The sequence below is a fragment of the Macaca nemestrina genome, chromosome 1 (genome assembly GCF_043159975.1).
Source record: "Macaca nemestrina isolate mMacNem1 chromosome 1, mMacNem.hap1, whole genome shotgun sequence".
NCBI lineage: Eukaryota > Metazoa > Chordata > Mammalia > Primates > Cercopithecidae > Macaca > Macaca nemestrina.
In genome coordinates this window covers 4,878,696-4,905,186 of record NC_092125.1, presented here as the reverse complement: position 1 = coordinate 4,905,186, position 26,491 = coordinate 4,878,696, and the positions used below count along the sequence as shown (strand labels likewise).

The following is a 26,491-nucleotide window of genomic DNA, read 5'->3' as shown; positions in this document are numbered from 1 at the left end:
ATATCTTGCCAAGAAGGTCTCTGGTTTTCATACCTAGGTGGTCATTTGTGCCTTCACTGTCAGCCTTTCATCTTTCAAAGCAGCAGTTGCCCCTGCAACAGTCATCCAATTCCACTGTCCTTCATTCTCCCCATGTTTCTCAAATGTCTAATACATTTCAATGGCTACTGTATTCCCCTCCACTCATTTGCCATCCAAATTCACTACTGGCAGAAGTTTTAACAATTGCACCGCTGCCTTTTACCAGGGCTAGGCTGTGCCTCCCCTACCAGCAGTTATGAAGTCCTCATGGCCAACCAGAAACACAGGTGACTCAGCTGCAGAATCCCATCTTAACATCTGCTTTCTTGGAATATTCCTTTTGAAATTAATTGTTTTAAATTATTTGTAGAGGCAGGGTCTCCCTATGTTGCTCAGGCTGGTCTCAAACTCCTGGGCTCAAGCCATCCTCTCGCCTCAGCCTCCCAAAGTGTTGGAATTGCAGGTGTGAGCCACTGCAGCAGGCCATGTCGAAATATCCTTGATGTCCCCAGTTACAGGTTGATTCCTGGGGAAACAGGGTCTAAGATGGAAGTTAGCATGCAGGACGCCTGCTGGAGTTCTCTTGGGATTAACACCCCAGGAGAAAGGGTGACCTCAGCTGACCCCGTGGGCCTTCAGAGTTGTCAAGATCTGGGGCACAGGGTCCGAGCCTTTACACCTCTGCAATGAACAGTCATTGGATACCGACTGCTCTTACAAAAGGACATGACCTTAAGGAAGAGGATCTCTGCAGCCAAGAGCAATTTCTGGAGAGGACAGACAGCTGAAAGCTGTCAGCCAGCAGCACTCCCAGAGTCCCTCAGATTTGCAGGGCAATCTGGATGGTGCACCACCATACCTTGCAATCTGGGCATGATTTATCTTAACTTATTCATCACCCATCAAGGTGCATGCTGCCTGCTTGGACATATGGTCTCTCTTTTATGATTATTTAACCTGTATTTATATTTCATGCTTCATGGCAGAATTATTTAACTTAAGGGCCTTAAATATTCCTCACCCAAAACGCAAGGAAGGGGATGGGGAACATTATCTTCCCATGGGTCGTTTTTCTAGAGACAAATGTACTGACCTAGATGGAATAATTCTCATCTAATGAGCTCAGAACAGAATCTGGAAGGTCAGGGTACAGAAGGCTGATCATTTTGATTAGAAATACTTGAGAGGGATTGTTGGATAATCCCACTAACCATGAATCTAGAACAATGTGACACCGTTAAATTTAACATTTCACCTTGGCTATGCTAATCACTTGGTAAGTTAGTTACCGTTTGAGGTTCTAAAAGTAGGTAAAAAGTCAACGAACCTGGCTCAGCAGCCGAGGCTGAGGCAGGAGGATCACTTGAGGCCAGGAGTTTAAGACTAGCCTGGGCAACACAGCAAGACCTCATCTGTTAAAAAAAAAAATGAATGAAACTACCCTTCAACCATTCTGGTTCGATTCTTAAAAAAGTTTTGTGGGGAGGGGTAGTTCCTTTTCACAGAGGGCATTGATTAAAAAGCATTGATCAATAATGAATGATGATTCATTTATTCATTTAGGGCCTGGCTAGGCCTTAAAGGTATTTTTCACAGGAAGTCTTTGCCACAGAGGAATTTGGCTTATAATTTCACAGCCACTGATAGGGTGTCCAGGTCACTTGGTTTCACTTGGTCTAGGCCATCCCAGGTGTGAATAAAAAGAAATGGTCTCAAAGTTCAGCCGAAACCCATGGGCCGTGAGGCTGCATAGGGCCATTTTCACTCCCAAGACTGGAATGCTGTGCGTACGGGAGCCATTGTCCGTCCATGGTCTACAGCGATTCCAGTGCCTGCAGTTCGACCAATGCTCCCAGGGTGCTCAGTGCAGTTCACATCAGCCTGTGCGCAGCAAAGTCCAGAGAAGAGGCCTCAGTTTGTGGTTTTGGGTTGTTGTTGTTGCTGTTTTTTTCATTTTGCTTTTAAGTCAGAAGAAAAAGAAATCAATTTTTTAATTAAATGTTATTATAACTACAAGAGTATAGTAATCTGCTTGTGCGTATCTTGTGATTTCCCTCTCTCCCAAAGTTCTTAACAGTAAAAGAGCATTGATTTTTGAAGATATAAAAGAGAGGGAGGTCTAGGTTGTGAGTTGCATGAACCCCATTTGCACATTGATGCCTCTGAGGTACAGAGGCGTTTGTATCTGAGGGTGGCAAGATTTAACAAATAAAAATACAGGTGCCAATATTTAATTCAAATTAAACTTGAATTTCACAGAAATAATGAACAGGTTTTGGCATAAGTATATCCCAAATACTGTATAGCATCATGTAGAGTATGTTCCAGGTCTTGCAGGGGCCTGGATTTTATCTGGCAACTCTATCGTCTTTTCAAGTGAAAACTGTGGTTATGCAAAGGACCTTGCAAGGTGAGGAGACCAGCAATTTGCCTGCCCATGACAATCTGAAAAGGGGTAATGAGCTCCAAGAACTGTGGCAGGAGGATAACAAAGAGGAAGACCGCTCGACAAAATCAAACCACCTAGTCAAATACAAATACATGTCAAAGGGAGCTTACGACATTCTGTCACTCAAAACACACTGATAGAACTGGGTTGGCAGACAACTGAGACAGCGTGCAATTGGCGGCTTACAATGAACAAGCCCTGATTTACAGTCGGGGAGGAGCAGGGTGAGGCACGGTGGTGGTGGCCATGTTGATTTCCGGTGAGCAATGGAGGAAGTTAATGTTGCCCTGTGGTTTTAGAATTGTTAAAGGTTGAGCAAGCCTCCACTGTGATCACTCTACTCTCTATGGGAAGATTGATTCTCCACAAGAGGGGCCCTGACTCAGTGCAGAAGGGAGATGAGAAGGAGAATATAAAAGACATCAAGAAATGACAGCCCCGAAGAAGGCAATCATGACATCCAACCTACAAATCCTCTGAAAACTTAAACTTGCCTTCCCTGGCCAGGACACAGGCCAATGTATATTCACACATATCAAGGGTTTCCCTGATTTCTAAGTCCCTGAAGAGGTTCAGTGGTGTTCCCAGTTCTAGGTGTGATTTGACAAATTTCTAATGAGAAAATTATAAATGAAAGTGTTATTTTTGGCCATAAGCAATGATTTATACCTGTATTCCCAGTGCTTTGGGAGGCTGAGGTGGGAGGATTGCTTGAGGCTGGCCAGGAGTTCCAGACCAGACTGAGCAACAAAACCCCATCTCTACAAAAAATTAAAAATAAAACGTGAGGTGGGGCACAGTGGCTCATGCCTGTAATCCCTGCACTTTGGGAGGCTGAGGCAGGTGGATTGTTTGAGCCCAGGAGCTCAAGACCAGTCTGGGCAACATAGTGAGACCCCCACCTCTACAAAAAAAAAATACAAAAATCAGCTGGGCATAGTGGTGCATGCCTCTAGTCCCAGCTACTTGGGAGGCTGAGGTGAGAGGATCACTCGAGCCCGGGAGGTCAAGGCTGCAGTAAGCCAAGATCACACCACTGTACTCCAGCCTGGGACACAGAGCGAGACCCTGTCTCAAAAATAAAATAAAATTAAATAACATAAAAATTAGCCAGGCATGATGGTACATGCTGAGGAGGCTGAGACTGGAGGATCACTTGTGGCCAGGAATTGGAGGCTGCAGTAAGCTGTGATCATGCCACTGCACTCTAGCCTGGGCAACAGAGTGAGACCCTGTCTCTTTAAAAAAAAAAAAAAAGTGCTATTTTAAAAAAAGCTCTTGCACCTCAGTTTTTATTATTTGCAAATCCCCACTTCACTGTGACTTTAGAATCTAATTCAGAAGAACAAGTTCTGTGACCTTGGAAAGTCACTGCTGTTTCCTTGGTTTCTGTCTCTAAACACAGGGGGATGAACCAGCTGATTATAAAGTTGTGTCTCATCAGCCTGGCTAACATGGTGAAAACTCATTTCTACTAAAAATACAAAAATCAGCCTGATGTGGTGGCATGTGCCTGTAATCCCAGCAACTTGGGAGGCTGAGGCAGGAGAATCACTTAAACCTGGAAGGCGGAGGTTACAGTGAGCCGAGATCACGCCACTACTACACCCCAGCCTGGGTGACAGGGCAAGACTCTGTCTCAAAAAAATAAACAAATTAGAAAATAAGGTTGTGTCTAACATGTGCTTCTATGACTCCATGATCATGGAAAGAGTATTTTCTGATGGCCCAGTCTACATTTAGGAGAGGACATTCAACCTTTTTCTTTCTTTCTTTCTTTCTTTTAATTTTTTTGAGATGGAGTCTCTGTTTCTCAGGCTGGAGTGCAGCAGCGCCGTCTCAGCTCACTGCAACCTCTGCCTTCTGGGATCAAGTGACACTCCTGCCTCAGCGTCCTGAGTGGCTGGGATTACAAGCATCCACTACCACACCTGGTTAGCAATTTTAGTAGAGATGGGGTTTTGCCATGTTGGCCAGCTGGTCTCGAACTCCTGACATCAAGTGATCTGCCTGCTTAGACCTCCCAAAGTGCTGGGATTACAGGCATGAGCCACCGTACCCAGCCTCAATCTTTCTGTTTGAAAGCATCATTATCCCTCCCTCAGAAAATAGGGTGGTAACTGTGGCACGTTCCAAGTACAACTATAAATAGGATATTACTGGAAAGTAATTATGGCATGAAGAATTCTAAAATGGTCCCCATGATCTCTGTCCCCTAATATTACCCTCAGGTTATATAGCAAGGATGAAGGACTTTTGCAGATGTTCCATCAGAATCACTGATGGATACAATTCTGCTCTTTGCATTTCATCCCTTTGGCCTAAGGCCCAGATGCCAATAAAGCTAGTGAAGAAAGTAATAGATAAACCTTGTAAGTCATTCATTCTTCACTGTGGATAGGGTTCCAGGTGACTTTAAATTAACCAAAAGAATATCCTGAGTGGGCCCGAGTTAATCATTGGAAGTCCTTTAGAAGAGGAGAGCCGGGGGTGGTGGCTCACACCTGTAGTGCCAGCACTTTGGAAGGCTGAGCGGGGCGGGGGGATCACCAGAGGGCAGCGGTTCGAGTCCAGCCTGGTCAACGTGGTGAAACCCCATCTCTACTAAAAATACAAAGATTACCCAGGCGTGCTGGCACATGCCCGTAATCCCAGCTACTTAGGAGGCTGAGGCAGGAGAATTGCTTGAACCCGGGAGGCAGAGGTTGCAGTGAGCTGAGATCATGCTATTGCACTCCAGCCTGGGCAACAAGAGTGAGACTCTGTCTCAAAAAAAAAAAAAAGAGGGCTGAAAGTTTCCCTGGGGTCAACCCTCCTGCTAGCCTTGAAGAAGCAAAGCACTGTACATTCTACAGCTGCAAGGAAATGAATTCTACCAACAAGCTGAATGAAGCAGATCCATCCCCAGTTGATCCTCCAGATGAGAACTGCGACCTGGCCACACATCAACAACAGCTTTGTGACACCCTGAGCAGAGGACTCTGCTAAGATATGCCTGGATTCCTGGCCAATTGAAACCGCAAGATAATATATATGTTGTTTTAAGGCAAAAATAACAAATAGAAATAAACATGTCATTATCACTCACATATCTGGGTAATGTTCCTTGTGTGGGAAAATAGAAACATAAAGTAAAACACCTTAAAAGAAATGACTTTCAACTCTCTTTCTACCTTCTCTAGATTTTCTCTGTTCCCAGGTTAGGTTGGACTTTGGGGTTATTAGGAGCAACCCAGTAAGACTGGAAGCAGTATTTGTACAAAACCATAGCTCTCAATAATCACACCAGCATAATTTCTCACTTGGATTCTTTTTCTTTTTCCTCTTGCACTTAGGCCAGTTGAACTGGTTTGCCCAGCTTGGAATTGTTCATATATTTTTGATTAGCTTTTGAGAAGACATTTAAAGAGCAGTGGCAAGGTGGACTGGGGAAAGACAGGACAAGACCACCTCTAAGTGTGGAGAATGACCACTGTCCAAACTCTGTGGCAAACAGAGGAACATTTGCTAGGGAACCATTCAAAAAACTCATGAATCAGAGATGATGGCTACAGAAGCACATTTACTTTATTCAAACATTTCTTTAGTGGTTTTAAAAACAAAGTTTGTTTTCTAGTTGGCGAACATACCACAACTATGACTCAATCCTGACTCAGAGCTTCCTGACCAGTCGACTTTTGGAGAGAAAAAAAAAAAAAACAATTCAGGCTGGTGAAGGTGGAGTCACACTGATTTGGCTTCCAGAAACCTCATTAAAACAGCCTTCTTCCAACAGAAAATGTGACTTTTCTTCATCATTTCCTTGTTTACTTTCTTTCTTTTATTTTTAAAAAAGTACATCCCGGCCGGGCGCGGTGGCTCAAGCCTGTAATCCCAGCACTTTGGGAGGCCGAGACGGGTGGATCACAAGGTCAGGAGATCGAGACCATCCTGGATAACACGGTGAAATCCCGTCTCTACTAAGAAATACAAAAAACTAGCCGGGCGAGGTGGCGGGCACCTGTAGTCCCAGCTACTCGGGAGGCTGAGGCCGGAGAATGGCGTGAACCCGGGAGGCGGAGCTTGCAGTGAGCTGAGATCCGGCCACTGCACTCCAGCCTGGGCTACAGAGCGAGACTCCGTCTCAAAAAAAAAAAAAAAAAAGTACATCCCTTTTGGAGGAATTTCAAGAAAGTTTCAAAGTTGAGCCAAGTATGCTCTCTGTGCCCCTATTCCCACATCTATAAAATGATGAGGATTAAATAATCAAATCCATGAGGTGCTGAGAACACTACCTGGGATAAAACAACTGGTCAACTAGTGTTTGCCATTATTAGTATTTTACTAAAAAGCTTGCCAAGGTCTCTTTCTGGTCTCACTTTCCTGTACCCTCCAAACTACAGGCCTTACATGTCAGCCACGCTATATGCCTTACATACTGGTTGTTGTTGTTGTTGTTGTTGTTTGAGATGGAATCTCGCTCTGTCACCCAGGCTGGAGTGCAGCGGCTCGGTCTCAGTTCACTGCAAACTCCACCTCCCGGGTTTAAGCGATTCTCCTCCCTCAGCCTCCTGAGTAGCTGGGATTACAGGCACCTGCCACCACGCCTGGCTAATTTTTATATTTTTAGTAGAGATGGGGTTTCACCATGTTGGGCAGGCTGGTCTCAAACTCCTGACCTCAGGTGATCCACCGTCCTTGACCTCCCAAGTGCTGGGATTACAGGCGTGAGCCACAGCGCCCGGCCCATACTGGTTGTTAAAGGTTAAATTATGTTAAAGGTTAAATTATGTCCTTCTCACCTTGGCCCTAAAAATAACGTACATGTTAAAGTTCTAACTCACAGTACTCCAAAATGTGACCTTATTTGAAAGCCAGGTTGCTGCAGACATAATTAGTTGAGATTAGGATGGAGCCCTAATCCAATATGACTTCGATCCTTATAAATAGGGGAAGTTTAGACACAAAGACACACACACACAGAGAAGACACTGTTCAAGAGACACAGGGAGAACACCAGGAGCACTAGGTGAAGATGTAGGCAGAGATCAGGGTGACGCTCCTACAAGCCAAGGAACACCAGAGACTGCCACCAAACTGCCAGACCTGGGGGGGCGATGCTCCCACAAGCCAAGGAATGCCAGAGACTGCCACCAAACCCCCAGAGCTGGGGGGGTGATGCTCCTACAAGCCAAGAAACGCCAGAGACTGCCACCAAACCGCCAGAGCTGGGGGGGTGATGCTCCTACAAGCCAAGGAATGCCAGAGACTGCCACCAAACCCCCAGAGCTGGAACAGATTCTCCCTTGCAACCCTCAGAAGGGATAATCCTCCTGCTGACACCTTGATCTTAGACTCCTAGCATCCAAAACTGAAAGAAATGTCTGTTGTCTAAGCTTCCCAGTCTCCGGTACTTTGTTACAACAGCCCTAGCCAATGAACACACTTGTACATGGCTTAAATTTTCCCACCTCCTTGTCTATAACCTTTCATTGGAAAAACCTCCCTCATTGCTGCCAGGGGAAAATTGATCCATACGTCAAATGCCTTATTCGCCTGCTTAGATATCTGCAATCACAGTTAACTCATTTCCTATCGGTCTCTATATATGCCACTCATAGCTTACCACAATCCATGTGTATTATTAGCTCATTGGAACTATGGCTGTCTATCTGACTAGGTATATTATATGTCTTGCTATATACATTGTATAGAGTATAAGTCACAACCCAATTATTTCTCTCTCTCTTTCTCTCTCTTTTAAGAGACCAGGTGTCACTGTGTTGACCAAGCTGGTCTTGAACTTCTGAACTCAAGCAATCCTTCCACCTCGGCCTCCCAAAGTACTGGGATTACAAGCATGAGCCACTGCGTCACTGTGCCTGGCCAACCCAATTTTTAAGGACAGATTTGTTTTTTTAAAGCTAACCTTAGGTACTTTTTAAAAAATCAGTTGATTAAAGGAAAACTTCAACCAAATTAAATGTAAAATAATTTAATGGAGTAATGAATGACTCACAAATCAGGCAGCATTTGAATGTGACATGTTTGCTGTGATGCTCTGTGCAGCCACATTTGACTCCGGGAGCTAGCACCCTCTCTACAGTTTCCTTGTCTTCTAAGTAGGGCAGACTTGTAGGTTTCATTTTGTAGTAAGATTCTCTTTTTTTTTCTCCTAAGAATTTTTTTTTCCCAGCCTCTCTGTCGCCCAGGCTGGAGTGCAGTGGCGCCATCTCGGCTCACTGCAAGCTTGGCCTCCTGGGTTTACGCCATTCTCCTGCCTCAGCCTCCTGAGTAGCTGGGACTACAGGCGCCCGCCACCATGCCCAGCTATTTTTTTGTATTTTTAGTAGAGACGGGGTTTCACTGTGTTAGCCAGGATGGTCTCGATCTCCTGACCTCATGATCCACCCGCCTCAGCCTCCCAAAGTGCTGGGATTACAGGCGTGAGCCACCGTACCTGGCCTTTCTAGGGATGTTTTTCATTTAGAGTGTTTGTCCGTATTTTTTTGGAGTCACAAAGGGAAATACAGAGGAGATACAGTGAGATGGTACAAACTTCCTTTTGTGGTGAAGGCAGCCGTTCATTTCCCATCTTAAATGTGATCACGTTCCTGTTCCTAGTGTCCTGCTAGAAGGCCACGTTCCTTCCAGACCTACTGATACCCCTCTAATCTCTGATCGGCAATTCAATGTAGCATGCATTTGTTGGGGGCACCTTAGGGATACGGTGGGGAAATGTGTTTTAGTCATGGGCAGATATGGTAGCCTCATTCAGTGAGAAGTTGATGTGAGAACTGGTGGTCTCATGTTTCCCGTGTGTGTGTGTGTGTGTGTGTGTGTGTGTGTGTGTGTGTGTGTAATTTTTGGTAGAGATGGGGGTGTAGCCATGTTGCCCAGGCTGGTCTTGAGCTCTTGGCCTCAGCAATCCTCCTGGCACAGCCTCCCAAAGTACTGGGATTGCAGGTGTGAGTCACTGTGCAAGGGCCCGAAATCTAGATAAATGGCCCTATCTCCAAGACCAGAAATCTCGGCGTTACCTTTGATTCCTTTCTTCCCCCCATGACCACCCCATTGGCCTGAGCTGTGTTGATTCCACCTCCTATGTATTTTCCTAGCCTGTCTCCGTTCCTGTCCTTATTATCAATGCCTTAGCTTGGGACACCTTCAATTTTCACTTAGAGAGTGAAACTGTTTTCACAAGGATGTCCTTGCTGCCTGTTGCCTATAAACCGCTGTCCACACCCTAAAATGCAAGTTTAATCACATTGATTGTTTGTTATGTGCCAGAGAATGTGGAAAACATAGCACTCATTTAATCCTCATAACAAGTGAAATGATTTCGTTTTTCACAGTTGAGGAAACTACTGAGAACGTGAGGCACTTTCAAAACTTTCACAGTTAATAGATGAGAGAACCAAAATTCAAATCCAATCTGGCTCCAAAACATAACTAAGCACTACATTGCACTGCCCCTTTAATAACTCCCAGGGATTTCAAAATAAAATCCAAACTCATTAATGTGGTAGGCAGAGGCCTTCGAGGATCAGAGTCCTGGTTCTCATTTCCCGAATTTTCCCTCTCCCTACACTCCCACCAGACTGAACAGCTGGATCCTGCTCACTCACCTCTGTCCCTCTGCACATGTTGTCTGCTCTCTCTGGAATGTGTCTCTACCTCTCCTGCCGGCCTCCTTTTATCTTCATGGTTTATGTGTATTGAGCATCAATTTTGTGGCAGGTACATCAATTATCCTGTTTATTCATCATCATAATTCTGTAAGAGATACTCATCTTTGCTTGCTTGTTTTTTGTTTTGTTTTTGTTGTTGTTGTTGTTTTTTGAGACAGAGTCTCACTCTGTTGCCCAGGCTGGAATGCAGTGGCAAGATCTTGGCTCACTGCAACCTCCACCTCCTGAGTTCAAGCAATTCTCCTACCTCAGCCTCCTGAGTAGCTGGAATTACAGGCCCACACCACCACACCTGGCTAATTTTTGTGTTTTTAGTAGAGGCAAGGTTTCGCCATATTGGCCAGGCTGGTCTCAAACTCCTGACCTCGTGATCCACCCGCCTCAGCCTCCCAAAGTGCTGGGATTACAGGTGCGAACCACCGCACCCGGCCTACTCATCTCTGTTTTATAGCAGTAGAAACTGAGCCTTGAGAGGTTAAATAAATTTCCCACGGACTTACGTGATAAGTCAAACCAGGTTTGTTGTGGCCAACTTTTTACTCAATCACTTAAAAAAAAAATCATCTTTTTTAAAAAAGGTATTACATGCAAAAAAATCATCCATTTTAAGTGTGCAGTTTGATAAATTTTGGTAATTGTATGTAACCATGTAACCACCACTATTAAGATATATGATATCCAGCTCTTAATGGAATGGAAAGAAAAGATACATAATATTTCTTTTATTTTAAAAGTTCCTTTGTGCTCCTTTTATAGTTGATCCCTTCTTCTGACCCTCAAGCAACCACTGATCTGATTTCTGTTACTGCAGTAAAATCATACAGTTTGTAGCCTTTGTTCTTTTGTGTTTGACTTCATTCACTCAATGTCCTTGGAATTCATTTATATTCTCATATGTATTGATATTTTGTTCCTTTTTATTGCTGAGTGGTATTCCTCAGTATGAATATGCTAGAATTGTTCATTTGCACATCAACAAATGGGCATTTAAATTTTTTCCAGTGTTTGGCTATTATGAATAAGACCACTTTAATCTTCATATACACATCTTTGTGTGGACATATGTTGACATTTCTCTTGAGTAAATACCTAGGAGTGAAATCGCAAGGTCATGTGGTCAATCTTTGTTTAACTTTACAAGACTGCCATGCTATTTTTCAAAGTGGCTATACTATGTGGCATTCTCACCCTGAGTTTTAATTCTACTTTTCCAATATTTATACTTTGTATTTCTTTTTCTTATCTAATTATACTGGCTAGGACATTCAGTACAATGTTAAATAGAAATGGTAAGTGCAGATATCCTGAACTTGTTCTTGATTGTAGATAGAAAGCATTGACAGCTGTAGGTTTTTAATACACATTCTTAGGTTGAACAAAGTCCCTTATATTTCTAGTTTCCTAAAGATTTTCATCTCAAAAGAGTGATGATTATGTCACATGTTTTTCTGCCTTTATTGAAATAATCATATGGTTTTTCTCCTTTATTCTCTTAATAGTGTAAATTACACAAATTCATTTTTAGATGTTAAATCAATCTTGCATTCCAAGGATAAATACCACTTGATTACAACGTCTCATCATTTTTATATATTATTTGATTCAATTTGGTAGTATTTCTGAGAACTCTTTTGTGTTTATGTTTATGAGGAGTATTGGTCTCATGTTCTCTTGTGATCTCTTTGGTTTTCAAATCAGAATAATATTAGCTTCATAATATACCTTGGAAAGTGTTCTCACCTCTATTTTCTGAAAGGGTTTGTGTAGAATTGATATTATCACTTCCTGAAGTATTTTAAAGAATTCGTCAGTAAAGCAATCTACCCTTGGGGTTTTCTTTGTGGGAAAATTTTAAATTATAAATTCAATTTCTTCATTGATATACTGCTGTTCATGCTTTGTATTTCTTCTTTAGTCAATTTTGGTAATTTGTGTTTTTGAAGGACTTTGCTAAATTCACCTGGATTGTCAATTTTATTGGCATGAAATTGTTTATAATATTTTCTTATTAACTTTTTAGTTTCTGTAGGATCTGTAGTGATGCCTTATTGTTCATTTCTAGCATTGATAATTTGTGTCTTTTCTCTTTTTTTGAAGAATCAACTTTGGGTTTACTGATTTTTCTCTATTTTTCTGTATTCTCTTTTATTGATTCATGCTCTAATTTTTGTTATTTCCTTCTTTCTGTTAGGTTTGGGTTAAATTTGTTCTCATTTTACTAGTTTCTAGGCTTATAATTTATATCATTGATTTGACACCTTCCTCCTTTTCCATTATAGGCATTTGAAGCTATCCATCTTTCCCTAAGTACCACCTTTACTTCATCTCATCGATTTTTGATGTGTTATGTATTCATTTTCTTTTGGTTCAAAATATCTTATAATTTATCTTTTGATTTCTTCTTTGCTCTAATAATTTTTTAGAAACATATTATTTAATTTTCAAGCATTTAGGCTTTTTCTAGTTATTTTATTTTTACTTGCTTATAATCTATTTCATTGTGGTCAGACAACATACTTGGTTTGATTTCAATCTTTTGAATATTGCTGAGACTTATTTTATTATCTAGAATATGAATTATCTTGGTAAACATACCATTTGTGCTTGAATTTACATGCTTCAATTGTTGGGGGGTTCCATCAATATCAATTAAGGTGGTTTGTAATGTTGTTTAGATTTTCTATGTCATTGCTGATTTTTTTGTCTAGTTCTTCCATCAGTTGACAAGAGAAAGAAGTGTTAAAATTTCTAACAATGATTGTGAAATTGTTTACTTACCTCTTTCATTCTGTTGATGTTTTATTCCTGTATTTGAAACTCTGCTACTCAGAGCATATACATTTATGTCTCTCCCAATGAAACACTATAAATCACTACAAAAAGTCTCCCTTTATCTCTGGTAATGCATTTAGTTTTTAATCTATTTTATTTGATATTAATATAACCACTTCAGCCTTATTATGCTAACTGTTGATATGGTATTTCTTTCCAGATCTCTTTATTTTTCTACTTATATTTATACTATTATAATATAATACATTCTACTTATATTTCTACTTATATTTTCTACAATATTTATATCAAAAAGGAGTATCTTGTAAACAGCATATAATTGAGTCCTATTTTCTTTCTGTGATATCATGAAATACATATTTAGTTTTCCTCCCTGTTTTCTGGCATGTAATTTCTCAAACCATTGGAATCTCCAAAATGATAAGTGTCTTTTTGTATACTAATGATTTTACTGATGGCTGGGGTCTTTTGAACAGCCTCAGGATGGGGACTGGTTGCTAAGGGAACAAACCATGTGGTTAGAAGGTTGGAACTTTCATTTCTACCCCCTCCACCTCTAGTGAGGAAAGAGAGGCTGAAGGTTGAGTTGATCACCAACGGCCAATGAGGTAATCAATCATACTTACTTAATGAAGCTTCCACAGAAAACCAAAAGGGCTGGGTTCAGAGAACTTCTAGATAGTCGAACATGTGGAGATTCCTGAAGGGTGGTGCATTTGGAGAGGGCACGGAGGCTCCATGACCTTTCCCACATACCTTGCACTGTGCATCCATTCATCTGGCTGTTTATTTGTATTCTTTGTAATATCCTTTATAATGAACAAGTAAACATATATGTTTCCCCAAATATTGTGAGCAGTCCTACCAAATCAATTGAACTCAAGAAGAGGGTCATAAAATCACCAATTTATAAGCTATTGATCAGAAGTACAATCAGCTCTCTTCATCCCTGGGTTCCACATTCCTGGGTTCAACCTACCATGAGTTGAAAATATTTGGGAAAAGAAAACCAATAAAGAAAATAACAATATAACAATAAAAAATGCAACATTTAAAAATATAGCATGACAACTATTTACATAATATTTACATTGTATTAGATATTATAAGTAATCTAGAGATACTATAAAGTGTATAGAAGGATATACATAAATTATATGCAAATACTACAGCATTTTATAAAAGGGACAGGAACATCTGCAGATTTTGGTATCTCCAGAAAATTCTGGAACCAATCCCTGCAGATGTCAAGGAATGACTGTGTAGGTGACCACTTATTACTTGCAGTTGGCATTTGGAGTGGAAGCAATCTTGTGAGACTGAGCCCTCAACCTGTGGGATCTGATGCTATCTCCAGGTAGATAATGTCAGAATTGAGTTGAGTTATAGGACACTCAGCTGGTGTCCACTGAAGAATCTTCCTTGGGCATTGGTTGCTAGTGAGGATTGCTGACCAGAGGTCATAGACATGATCTGTATTGGCAAGTAGAAGTAAAACAGAAGGGTTGTTTTTTCCTTTCACACTTTCATTCTGAAAGTCTCTGCCTTTTGTTGGAGTGTTAAGTCTATTAATTTTAAATGAACTACTGATATGGTTTGATTTGGGTCTACTTTTTTGTTATTGTTCTTTGCTTATCTCATCTGTTCTTTATTCCTCTGTTCCTACATTTTTGCCTTCTCTTGGAGGAAATATCTCAAAAAATGTTAATTATATTTTAGCTGTCTGCATGGATTTTTAGCTAAACATTTCACTTTTTTTTTAGTGGTTGCCCTAAGGATTACTATATGTATATGGGCATATATATACACACACACACATATATACATACATATACATATGCTTGTGGGCATGCATACACACACACACACATATATACACAACCTTTCATAGCTCTCTTACAGTTAATACATACTATTTTCTGTAAAGTATAAAAATCTTACAACTTTGTAAATCTGTATTTTCCCTTTATTCTTTATGTTATGGTTATTACATGTATTATATCTATACAAATTTAAAACTCCAAAATACATTGTTATAATTTTTCCTGTAATCAGTTATATTTTATAAAGAAATTAAGAGAAAAAAGGCAAAAGGAAAAATAAGTTTGTATATCCCAATTATTTGCCATTTCCAAAACTCTTCTTTTGTTTCTGAGGATCCACATTTTCCACTGGTGTTATTTCTCTTTAGCCTGAAGAACTTTCTTTAGCAATTCTTGTAGAGAACATCTACTGGTAATAAAGTCTCTCTATCTTTATTTCACCTAAATTCTTAAAGAATATTTTTGCTGGATATAAAATACTGGATTGACAGTTTTTTCCCAGCACTTTAATTACACTGTTTCGCTTTATTCTAGCCTCCAGAATTTCTGATGAGGAATCTGAAATTAATTAGATCATTGTTCCTCTGTATGTAATATATTATTTTCTCTTGCTCCTTTGTTTTTGTTTGTTTGCGTTTTGGGTTTTTTGTTTGTTTTTTGTTTGTTTGTTTGTTTTTTGTTTTGTTGGTGGTTTACGTTGTTTTAGAAACAGAGTCTTTTTTATTATTTATTTGAAGAGACAAGGTTCTAGCCAGGCATGGTGACTTATGCCTGTAATCCCAACACTTTGGAAGGCTGAGGTGGGAGGATCACTTGAGCCCAGGAGTTTGAGACCAGCCTAGGCAACATAGTGAGACCCTGTGTCTACAAAAAATTTTAAAAATTAGCCAGGATATGGTGGTATGCACCTGTAGTCCCAGTTACCTGGGAAGCTGAGGTGAGGGCATTGTTTGAGCCCAAGAGTTCAAGGCTGCGGTGAGCTATGATTGTGCCATTGCAGCCCAACCTGGATAAAAAAGAGGAAAAGAAAAGAAAAGAAAAGAAAAGAAAAGAAAGAAGGAAGGAAGGAAGGAAGGAAGGAAGGAAGGAAGGAAGGAAGGAAGGAAGGAAGGAAGGAAGGAAGGAAGGAAGGAAGGGAAGCAAGGAAGGAAGGAAGGAAGGAGGGAGGAAGGGAAGGAAGGAAGGAAGAGAGGGAGGGAGTGACGGAGGAAGTAAGGAAGGAGGGAGAGAGAGAGAGAGAGAAAGAAAGGAAGGAAGGAAGGAAGGAAGAAAGAAAGAAAAGAGAAAGAAAGAAAGAAAAGAAAGAAGGAAGGAAGGAAGGAAGGAAGGAAGGAAGGAAGGAAGGAAGGAAGGAAGGAAGGAAGGAAGGAAGGCAGGCAGGCAGGCAGGCAAGAAAATCTCATTATGTTGTGCAGGCTGGTCTTGAACTCCTGGATTCAAGCAATCCTTCCACCTCAGCTTCCCAAAGTGCCAGAATTACAGGCATGAGCCATTGTGACTGACCCTCTTGCTTCTTTGAAAATTTGCTCTTATCTTTTTCTTTCAACACTTTGATTATGATGTGCCTTGGTGTGGGCTTCCTTGTGTGTGCATTAGTGGGTTGTTGTTTTTTAGTTTGTTCAGCATCTTTGTTTGCAAATTTATATCTTTCGTTGAATTGGGGAAATCTCAGCCATTTTAAAATCTTTCTGTACCATTCTTCTTTTCCTCTCTTTCTGTTATTTCAGATACATCCATGCTGGACTGTTTGATACCTTCTAACAGATTCCTGAGGGCTCTGTTTATTTTTTGTCTCCTCTAGGTTTACACCTTAGATAATTTCTATTTATCTCTCTTTATGTTCACTTACTCTTTTCTTTGTCAAGTTCATTTAGATGTTACATTCATTTAGGACACTTTTGTTTCAGAAATTTTATTTTTCAGTCTATAAGTTCCATTTGGTTCTTCGTTATTGTTTCTATATCTCTGTTGAGATTTCTTCTCTGCTAAAATTTTCATTCATTGAAAACGTGTTTTTTTTTTTCATTTATAACAGCTATAATCGAGTTTCAAAATCCTTGCCTATTCATTCCAACATTTTTCCATCCCAGGCAGAATTTTTCTTCTGAGAATTAGTTCAATTTTCTTGGTCTTCGTGTGTCGGGGAATTCTGGATTGTATCTTAGACACGATGAATGTTCAGTCTTAGAGGTTCTGTGTTTTGTTTTTCTCCCCTCTAGTGAGTGTCATTTCCACTGTTTTAGCAGGTAACATTCTGGGTTTAATTATAAACTGTTTTAAGCAGCAGCTGTGGTTTCAGTTGAGACCTTTGGTTTGTAACTCATCTACCTTGAGTCTGTCCCATTTGTTCCTGCTTTAGGAGTGAGTCAGAGATATGGATACATTGATTTAGGAAAGTCGCTCTTCGGCACTTGCCCTTCCATGACTTCCTGCCCCTGTTCTATTTAGCATTTAGTGTTTTCTGACACCACCCTTTTGGCTCCCCAGGCCAGCTGTCAACCCAGGCTAAAGCCACAAAACTCCCAGTCTCCCCTCCTCGCCTGCTCCGAGATAACTCTCCACTGGAATCTGTTGGCCTCTGTTTACTCTCCAGTACCTTCAGGTAGTCACCTTGGTGTTATGCTCAGGTCTTGCCATCGTTTTCTGCATAAAGAGTCATCCAGTAGATGTTAGTTTTTATATCTGGAAGCAGAATTGACACATTTTTCTTACTTTGGGTCAGTGTTCTGAACTCGATTTAGGCATTCCCTGGGAAACTATCCCTGGCTTTTAGGTCTAGGAGAGGTTTAGCCTCTGTATGCTTTCCTAGCACCCTGTGCTAGCCTCCAGCGTTCCATACCCATTCACTCATCCATTCATTCATTCACCAAATAACCGTGTTCCTAAGTCCTGAGGGAACCACATGAATAAGAAAGTGTCCTTTCTCAGATATGAACAGACACTTCTCAAAAGAAGACATTTATGGAGCCAACAGACACAAGAAAAAATGCTCATCACTGGCCATCAGAGAAATGCAAATGAAAACCACAATAAGATACCATCTCATGCCAGCTGGAATGGCGATCATTAAAAAATCAGGTAACAACAGATGCTGGAGAGGATGTGGAGAAATAGGAACGTTTGTACACTGTTGCTGGGAGTGTAAATTAGTTCAACCATTGTGGAAGACGGTGTGGTAATTCCTCAAGGATCTAGAACTAGAAATACCATTTGACCCAGCGATCCCATTACTGGGTATATACCCAAAGGATTATAAATCATGCTACTACAAAGACTTATACACATGTATGTTTATTGTGGCACTATTCACAATAGCAAAGACTTGGAACCAACCAAAGTGTCCATCAATGGTAGACTGGATTAAGAAAATGTGGCACATATACACCATGGAATGCTATGCAGCCATAAAAAAGGATGAGTTCATGTCCTTTGCAGGGACGTGGATGAAACTGGAAACCATCATTCTTAGCAAACTATCACGAGGACAGAAAACCAAACACCGCATGTTCTCATTCATAGGTGGGAACTGAACAATGAGAACACTTGGACACAGGGCAGGGAACATCACACACCAGGGCCTGTCAGGGGGTGGGGGGCTGGGGAAGGGATAGCATTAGGAGAAATATCTAATGTAAATGACAAGTTGATGGGTACAGGAAATCAACATGGCACATGTGTACCTACTTAACAAACCTGCACATTGTGCACATGTACCCTAGAACTTAAAGTACTAAAAAAAAAGAAAAGAAAAGAAAAGAAAAGCATGTCCTTACTCAAAAACTTACAACCAGCGGAGAAAGAAAGATGAGAAAATCAGAGGGTTACCATAAAATTACGGCACCTGAGCCAAACTTCACTGGTCATTGAAAACTTTCCGGAGCACAGGAATCGAGGAGTGCTGGGGAGAATGAACAGTTAGCCAGGCAGACAGCACTTGTGTACGTGTCTGTCTCTTTTCAGATTCTAGACTCCTGGAGGACATAGTCCACATTTTGCTCATATTTTATGCTCAATATTTAATGATTATTTAAGTAAGCAAATGAGTAGAATTTTACAAGCGGTAACCGAAATAAATGTCATAGCAAATTGGAGCAATAGAGGCATGGAAACAAACTTTCCAGTGTGTTCAGGGAACTACAAATAGTCTTTGGAATGTGGCGTCTGCGGGGAGCTGCAGTTGATGAGTCTGCAGCCAGCTGATAGAGGACCACATTGACGATTTGTTGGTGGACTCCTTTCTCCGAGGTTTCACGTTCTGCAATTTCAGTTACGTGAGGTCAACCACAGTCTGGAAATATTAAATGGAAAACTCCAGAAATAAACAATTCGTAAGTTTTTCAATTGCATGCCATACTGGGTAGCCTGAGGACATTTCATGCCATCCCACTCTGTCCACTCGGCACGTGAATCTTTCATTTGTGCAGCATTTCCCCGCTGTCTGCACTCCCTGCCCTTTCATCTTCAGCAGCTGTCTCAGTTATCAGATGAACTGTTAAGGTATTACAGTGCTCGTGTTGAAGCAACCCTTGTTTACTTCATAATGGCCCCAAAGTGCAAAAATAGTGGTGCTGGCATATTGTTATAATTGTTCTCTTTTATCTTGAGTTATTGCTTTTTTTATTTTTTATTTTATTTTATTTATTTTTTTGACAGGGTCTCACTCGGTCACCCAGGCTGGAGTGCAGTGGCACAATCTTGGCTCACTGCAACCGCTGCCTCCTGGGCTCAAGCAATCCTCTCACCTCAGCCTCCTAAGTAGTTGGGACTACAGATGCAGGCTGCCATGCCTGGCTAATTTTTGTATTTTTTGCAGAGACAGGTTCTCACCATGTGCCCCTCGCTGGTCTCAAGCTCCTGAGCTCAAGCAATCCACCCACCTCGTCCTCCCAAGGTGCTGGGATTACAGGCATGACCCCCATGCCAGGCCAGTTACTGTTATTAATCTCTTACTGTGCCTCATTTACAAATTAAAGTTTATCCTATGTATGTATGTATAGGGAAAAACATGACTATCACATTAGGGGCAGGATTTAAAAAGAAAAGATAAATAAAAATAAAAACATAGTATATATAGGGTTTGGTGCTCTCCAAGGTTGGAGGCAGCCACGGGGGCTCTTGGAACATATCCTAGTGGATAAGGGGGACTAAGCAGCAGGCCAGTTAGCAGAAACAGCCACCTCCACACAGCCACCGTAAGGAGTGACTTCTTGTAAGGAGTGACTGTGAGCAAGTAATTCCCACAGCAGTTTCCTAAATTCCACAGGTGTCAGTAAAAGGTACTTTAAAAAATACTTTTAGCTTCACGAATAAGGAATGGATTAATTCTCTGCAAATATTTAAAACCTTTGAAGTCCTTTGCAAGCCCCGTTCTTCTGCTTGGCTGCTGAGGGCCACGCCTGTTCCTGAGGATTACCTCTCCTAGACACCAGCCCACCTTCCACCACACCTCAGCCCTGGGAGGCCTGGTGACCAACTGGGAGTGCCGGGCTCCGAGGTAGAGAGGTGACGCTCAATCAGCTGAAGTGTCCTAGTCTATGAAAAGGGTAGGATTTCTCTTTGCCGAAGAGACAATGCGGGAAACTTAGGAGAAAATAGCAGGAAAAGACATTGCTGCCCAGGTGAACACATATCTCCAGGTGGGGTTTCCTCGGCCTCTGAGGCCTCGCATCTTTGGACGTTGAAGGCGTCCCTCATGTACCACCTGGAATGGATTCTGCGAGTGGAGCTGCACTACTAAATGAAAACTTTCCATTACATTATTGTGAATAATGGACTTGGGTACCTTTTTTAAAGCAAAGGATGTAACATTGCAGGAAAGGCAAAGTAGAATTAAAGAAGAGGAGAGGTAACCATTTGTTTTTCTTTGATGCGCCTAAGTAATTTTTTAAATGTTTTAACTCACAAGGTTGAAAACTGATGGCTGATAAGATAAATTGAACTCCATGTTTTGTTCAGCTTGATCAGTGCACTAGAATTTAAGAAAGCTCCCATTAAAAATCTGGTTTCTCTTGAAGTATGGGAAGACCTGGCAACACTGGGCCATAGCCCCACAACAGCACCAAGAGTCCAGAGCTGAGTGGCAGCTGCTCCCTCTGGTGGGGTTGGATGCCCTCCAACCCCTGCAGGGCACCCCTGTTGTGGTCACTAACCATGTCTGCTCACTTATGCATATCTGCCGGGCTCCTGGAGCATCTAAGTTTTCTGATCCCTGCCTCAAAGACTTCCCAACTTCTGCAACCTTCGTCCCTTTCCTTTCCTGGTTTCTTTCCAGCCATTTCACTCACAACAGGCAAAAGTGGTTTTCCTGCCCTGAGAATCTTTTTAAATTATTCTTGCAAAACAGACCAAGCATGGTGGCTCACGCCTGTAATCCTAGCACTTCGAGAGGGCGAGGCGGGCAGATCACTTGAGATCAGGAGTTTGAAACCAGCTTGGCCATCGTGGTGAAACCCCGTCTCTACTAAAAATACAAGAATTAGCTGGGCATGGCGGTGTGTGCCTGTAATCCCAGCTACTTGGGAGGCTGAGGTAGGAGAATTGCTTAGATCCGGGAGGCAGAGGTTGCAGTGAGCCGAGATCATGCCACTACTCCCACCTGGGTGACAGAGCGAGACTCCATCTCAAAAAGAAAAAAAAAAAAATCATTATTGCAAAGCATATTAGATAGATCCCTGATAGGGGTCACTGACCTTCCCATGAGGTATGAACAAGAAAAGACCAAGGGTTAGGGTTAGGGTTAGGGTTAGGGAAGTGAGGTTTTGCTCTAGATCTGCCCGCGGCCTGTGCTATAACCACTGTTTACTCAGCGACTAGCACCACGCCCAGCATGCTCCATCGGTAAGCTCTGAATGGGTGGAGTAACTTTACTGTGGTCTTACGCAGTTTACTCATTTAACTAAATGGTCTCCGAGGTTTGTCCAGCCCTATTTTCTGTGATTCTGTGGGCAGAGATTTCCTGGTGGCTTCATATGACTGAATGCAAGAATAATGGGCAGGGACTGAAAACTCCACCCAATGTCTGTTTGCTTGTTGTTTCCATAGGTTATTGGGGAACAGGTGGCATTTGGTTACATGACGAAGTTCTTCAGTGGTGATTTGTGAGATTTTGGCGCACCCATCACCTGAGCGGTAAACACTGCACCCTATTTGTTGCCTTTTATCCCTCATCCCCGTCCCATCCTTCCCCTCAAGTCCCCAAAGCCCATTGTATCATCCTTACGCCTTTGCGTCCTCATAGCTTAGCTCCCACATATCCGTGAGCACGTACGATGTGTGGTTTTCCATTCCTGAGTGACATCACTGAGAATAATAGTCCCCAGTCTCCTCCAGGTGGCTGCAAATGCCGTTAATTCATTCCTTTTTGTGGCTGAGTAGTATTCCATCATATATATGTATACACCACAGTTTCTTTATCCGCTCATTGATTGACGGGCATTTGAGTTGGTTCCATGAGTTTGCAATTGCTAATTGTGCTGCTATAAACACGTGTGTGCAAGTATCTTTTTTGTTTAATGACTTATTTTCCTCTGGGTAGGTACCCAAGAGTCGGATTGCTGGATCAAATGGTAGTTTTACTTTTAGTTCTTTGAGGAATCTCCACACTAAAAACTCTGCCCAATGTGAATTCCACTTGCCTGTTAATATTTGTTGCTTCTGTGTTAAGTCTGGGTGCATGGGAGTTTACAAGATGTGGAGTTTGGCTTCTGCAAATGATGAACAAGAAAGTCAATAATTTTAAGACAGTGGGAGTGCAATAGGATCACCCCACAACCCTGCCGGACCTCCAGGTCCAGACCTGTGCCATTATCACTTCGTGCTCTTTCACCTCTGACCTTCCTTTCTGAGAAACTCTCAGTGAGTCTTGGAGACAGAGCTCTGATCACCGTCTCGGGATGGCACTTCTGCTGCTGGTCATTAGATGAGCGGTGCCTCTACAATTGTATTGGTCACAAATGGACCAGCTAAATGGACCACAAAAAATCATCCACAAATGGACCGCAAAACAGCCAGCTAAAGTGCTGGCTTTCCTGGGAGATTCCATCAGCATCCAGAGGCCTAATATCAGCTGCCCTCCCGGATGCTGACTTTGCTCAGAGGAATGAAGAGAAGGGCCGGGGAGGTCAAGAGGGGAGGCTCCACTTGCTGGGGCTGGCCCTGCCTGTTCTACAGTGGTTACCAGGCAACTCTGAGGTTACATTCAACTCTCTTGGGAAGGTAATTGCAGGTATGCACTTTACTTTCATATGACTCTTTTTCTGGTTTTTGTTTTCGTTTTTGAGACAGGGTCTCACTCTGTCGTCCAGGCTGGAGTGCAGTGGTGCAATCAGAGCTTGCTACAGCCTCAAACTCCTGGGCTCAGGGGATCCCCCGACCATAGCTTCCCAAGCAGCTGGGACTGTAGGTATGTGCCACAATTCCCAGCTAGCTTTTTTAAATTTTTGTTGTCCAGGCTGCTCTTGAACTCCCGGCTGAAATCAGTCCTCTCACCTCAGTGTCCCAAAGCGCTAGGATTAAGGCATGAGCCACTGTACCCAGCCACTTTGATATAATTGTATCTCTACATTAATGAATTGTGTTGAAAACTCTGTCTCAACAGAAGACAGGTCAAAGTTCAGTCAGACAAGAGAGGAGATGGTCCCAGAGGGACCCGCCTAAGGTGAGGTGTCTTGCAGGCACAGCACCGCACCCTCACTTAGCCCTCCGGTCAAGGCAGTTGTCATTTCTCTGCAGGCTGCTAGAACAGTAGGTCCATGCACTGAGGAGAGAGGGCCTGCCAAGAGGAAGCCCGGGCCTGGGGCCACTCAGCCCAACATCCTGGGTGTTGGAGCCCACCCAGCCTCACCGCTCAGCCACTTAGACTCATGCACAGGTCCTAGGATTCATTCTGATCCGAAGCAGGAGGATGTGACAGCCTTGACCCCAACTCTCGGGGCTCAACATGCAGCCCATGGTATTTGTTGTCCAGCATTGGTGTGGTGCCTGACAATGATAACCAGCGTCCGGCTTATCCCTGAGACTGAGCCTCCCCACTCAGTGTGTGCTCTGGTTCTTATTGTCAGCCCCTGGATTTGTCCTTTTTCTAGTAGCTGCCCAGCACCCCCCACGCCTCCTAGATTGGAGGCCCTGTGCAGCCTCCTTTGGGGAAGAAGAAGGATGTACAAACATTTGCCAGGTGACTTTAGCGTCCCAGCCAGAATTCCAGACCCTGGGCCACAACTTTTCCTTTTATATCCTCATGGCAGTTGTGCAAGGCTGATCTGGTCCCCCGTATAAATGAAGAACGTTGATGCTATTGAAGCTCAGAGATAAGGACATTTCCCAAGGTCACTCGGCTGGGGAGTGGAGGAGCAGGGTTTGGAGGCCTGGTCAGTCTCACCTGAAAGCGTCATGTTACTCCTGCTGCACTCGGGCCTTTCCCGGACTGAAGTGCGGCTCCAAACTGCATCCGAGTCTGGGCTCTCACTTGCCAGCCGCCTCACTAAGGGCTGCTCCTCCTGGATTTGCCACGGCTCTGTCTTCTCCCTTGTTTGGGGTCCCTCACTGTGGTCAACCTTGCATCCCACGTGGCCAACCAGCCCTGGGGAAGAAAGCAAACTCTGGGCCTGAAACCAACTTGGCCACTTCATAGCTTGCTCCGTGACCCTGAACAAATTTCTTAGTTTCTCTGCGTGTCAGTTTCCTCATTTGTATAAAACCTACCCCATAGAGTGGCTGTACAGATGTGAATCTGAATACCCTTTAAAATCCGGAATTTAAAAGCTTTTTTTCCAGCAATATAGTGAGATATTATCTCAAAATAAATAAATAAATAAATAAATAAATAAATATATAAAAAAGTAAAAGCTTGTTTCTCTGACCATGAGCCTGAACTTAATGTTTAAAACTCTTTGTTTTAGGGCCGTGCGTGGTGGCTCCCGTCTATAATCCCAGCACTTTGGGAGGTCCAGGCAGGCGGATCTCCTAAGGTCAAGGGTTCAAGACCAACCTGGCCAACATAGTGAAATCCTGTCTCTACGAAAAATAAAAAAGTTAACCAGGTGTGGTGTCACATGCCTGTAATCCCAGCTACTCAGGAGGCTGAGGCAGGAGAATCACTTGAACCCGGGAGGCAGAGGTTGCCATGAACCAAGATCGCACCACTGCACTCCAGCTTGGGCGACAGAGCGAGACTCTGTCTCAAAAAAACAAAAACAAACAAACAAACAAACAAAAACTCTCTGTTTTAAAACTCAGCTTGTGTGTGTGTGTTTTGTTTTTTTTTTTTTTTTTGAAACCAACAAGACTGAGACGACCCTTGCAGAGGTTTTCACAGATGATACTGCTATTGGAATCAGTAAATTGTATTGTGTATAACATAGGATATAACAATGTCATGCTGGCATTTGTTATGAATGCAGCCATTAGGCAACAAAGGCAAAGGAAAATCACCGAGTTCTGTAAGCACATTTTGTAACAATGCCTCTTCCCAGGAGGGGCCCCCCGCCCCCAGGCTGACAATTTTCTTCAGGCTCCATCAATGTTTTCCGTTGTTTAAAGACACACATTAATGTAAAGTCTCCTCCCATTCTCTCTGTAAATTACAGCATTCAGAAGAAGTGGCAGCTGCTGCAATTAAGACACAGTTAATTGCCTATCTCCTTAATTGCAATGATAGGATTTTGACAGTTTGGTAAATAAGAATTGTTTGGTTTCCTTTGGCAACTTCAGCCTCAGTCGGTTCTCTCCTGCAAGTGCTAAGTCACCCAGTCTGGGGACAAAGGGCTGTGGTCCAGCGGAGACGGGGACGGGATGGGGCAGGAACTGCAGGTGAGAGGTGGGCAGTGTTTATGATTCACCTTAAGTATCCCCTCTCTGTCTACAAGAGCCTCCCCACCATTGCCCATTCTGTCGCCCAATAAGATCCTCCCAGAGTTTTCTCCCAGATGAATCAGTCATCACATGAGCCTATGAGACGGGAAAAAACAGAAGCAGAATGCCCGCATTGTGGGGCGATGATCTCCTGCTGCTGATGGGCACAGGAGGACGTGATGCTGTCAACTGAGGATACAGAAGCCCAGAGATAGTAAACATACCTAAAGTCAGGGGGCTGTGGTGTGCAAAGCCAGGATCCCAACTCTGGTCTTCTGACCCACAGCCTCCAGCACACTCCACAGAGGCAGGGATTTTGGGGTCACCCAGACCTGGGTTCAGAGCCTACCTTTGCCTTTACCGCCTGTGTAACTATAGGCCAGATACTCAGTGTTTCCAGGCCTTCGCTGCCTCCTTTGCAAATTGGATTTTGTAGTACTCACCTCATAACACTGTGAGAATTTAAAAAAATAATCTGTTGGGCATGGTGGCTCATACCTGTAATCCCAGCAATTTGGAAGGCCCAGGTGAAAAGATTGCTCAAGCCCAGGAGTTCAAGACCAGCCTTGGCAACATTTGGAGACCCTGTCTCTACAAAAAACCACAAAAAGTAGCAAACAGTAGCTAGTCATGGTGGGACGCATCTGCAGTCCTAGTCAGTTGGGAAGCTGAGGTGGGAGGTTTGCTTGAGCCTGGGAGGTCGAGACTGTCGTGAATCATGATTGCACCACTGCACTCCAGACTAGAGGACAAAGTGAACCCTGTCAAAAAAAAAAAAAAAAAGAGAAAAAGAAAAATAATCTTATGAGGAGACTTTAGCAATATGTCAGGCTTATAATTAGGACTCCACAAATGGAAGTTATGTAGTAAGTATGAATCTTGTTCCA

General features: G+C 42.7%; 1 long non-coding RNA gene across 1 annotated transcript; it reads right to left on the bottom strand.

The window, feature by feature from the left end:
- Positions 1-1,713: 1,713 nt before the first annotated feature.
- On the bottom strand, positions 1,714-26,491 carry LOC139357229 (uncharacterized). The gene is made up of 3 exons (XR_011610092.1): positions 26,103-26,491; positions 24,133-24,333; positions 1,714-1,979 (listed from the first exon to the last, which is right to left on the bottom strand). It is a non-coding gene; the product is annotated as an uncharacterized lncRNA (long non-coding RNA).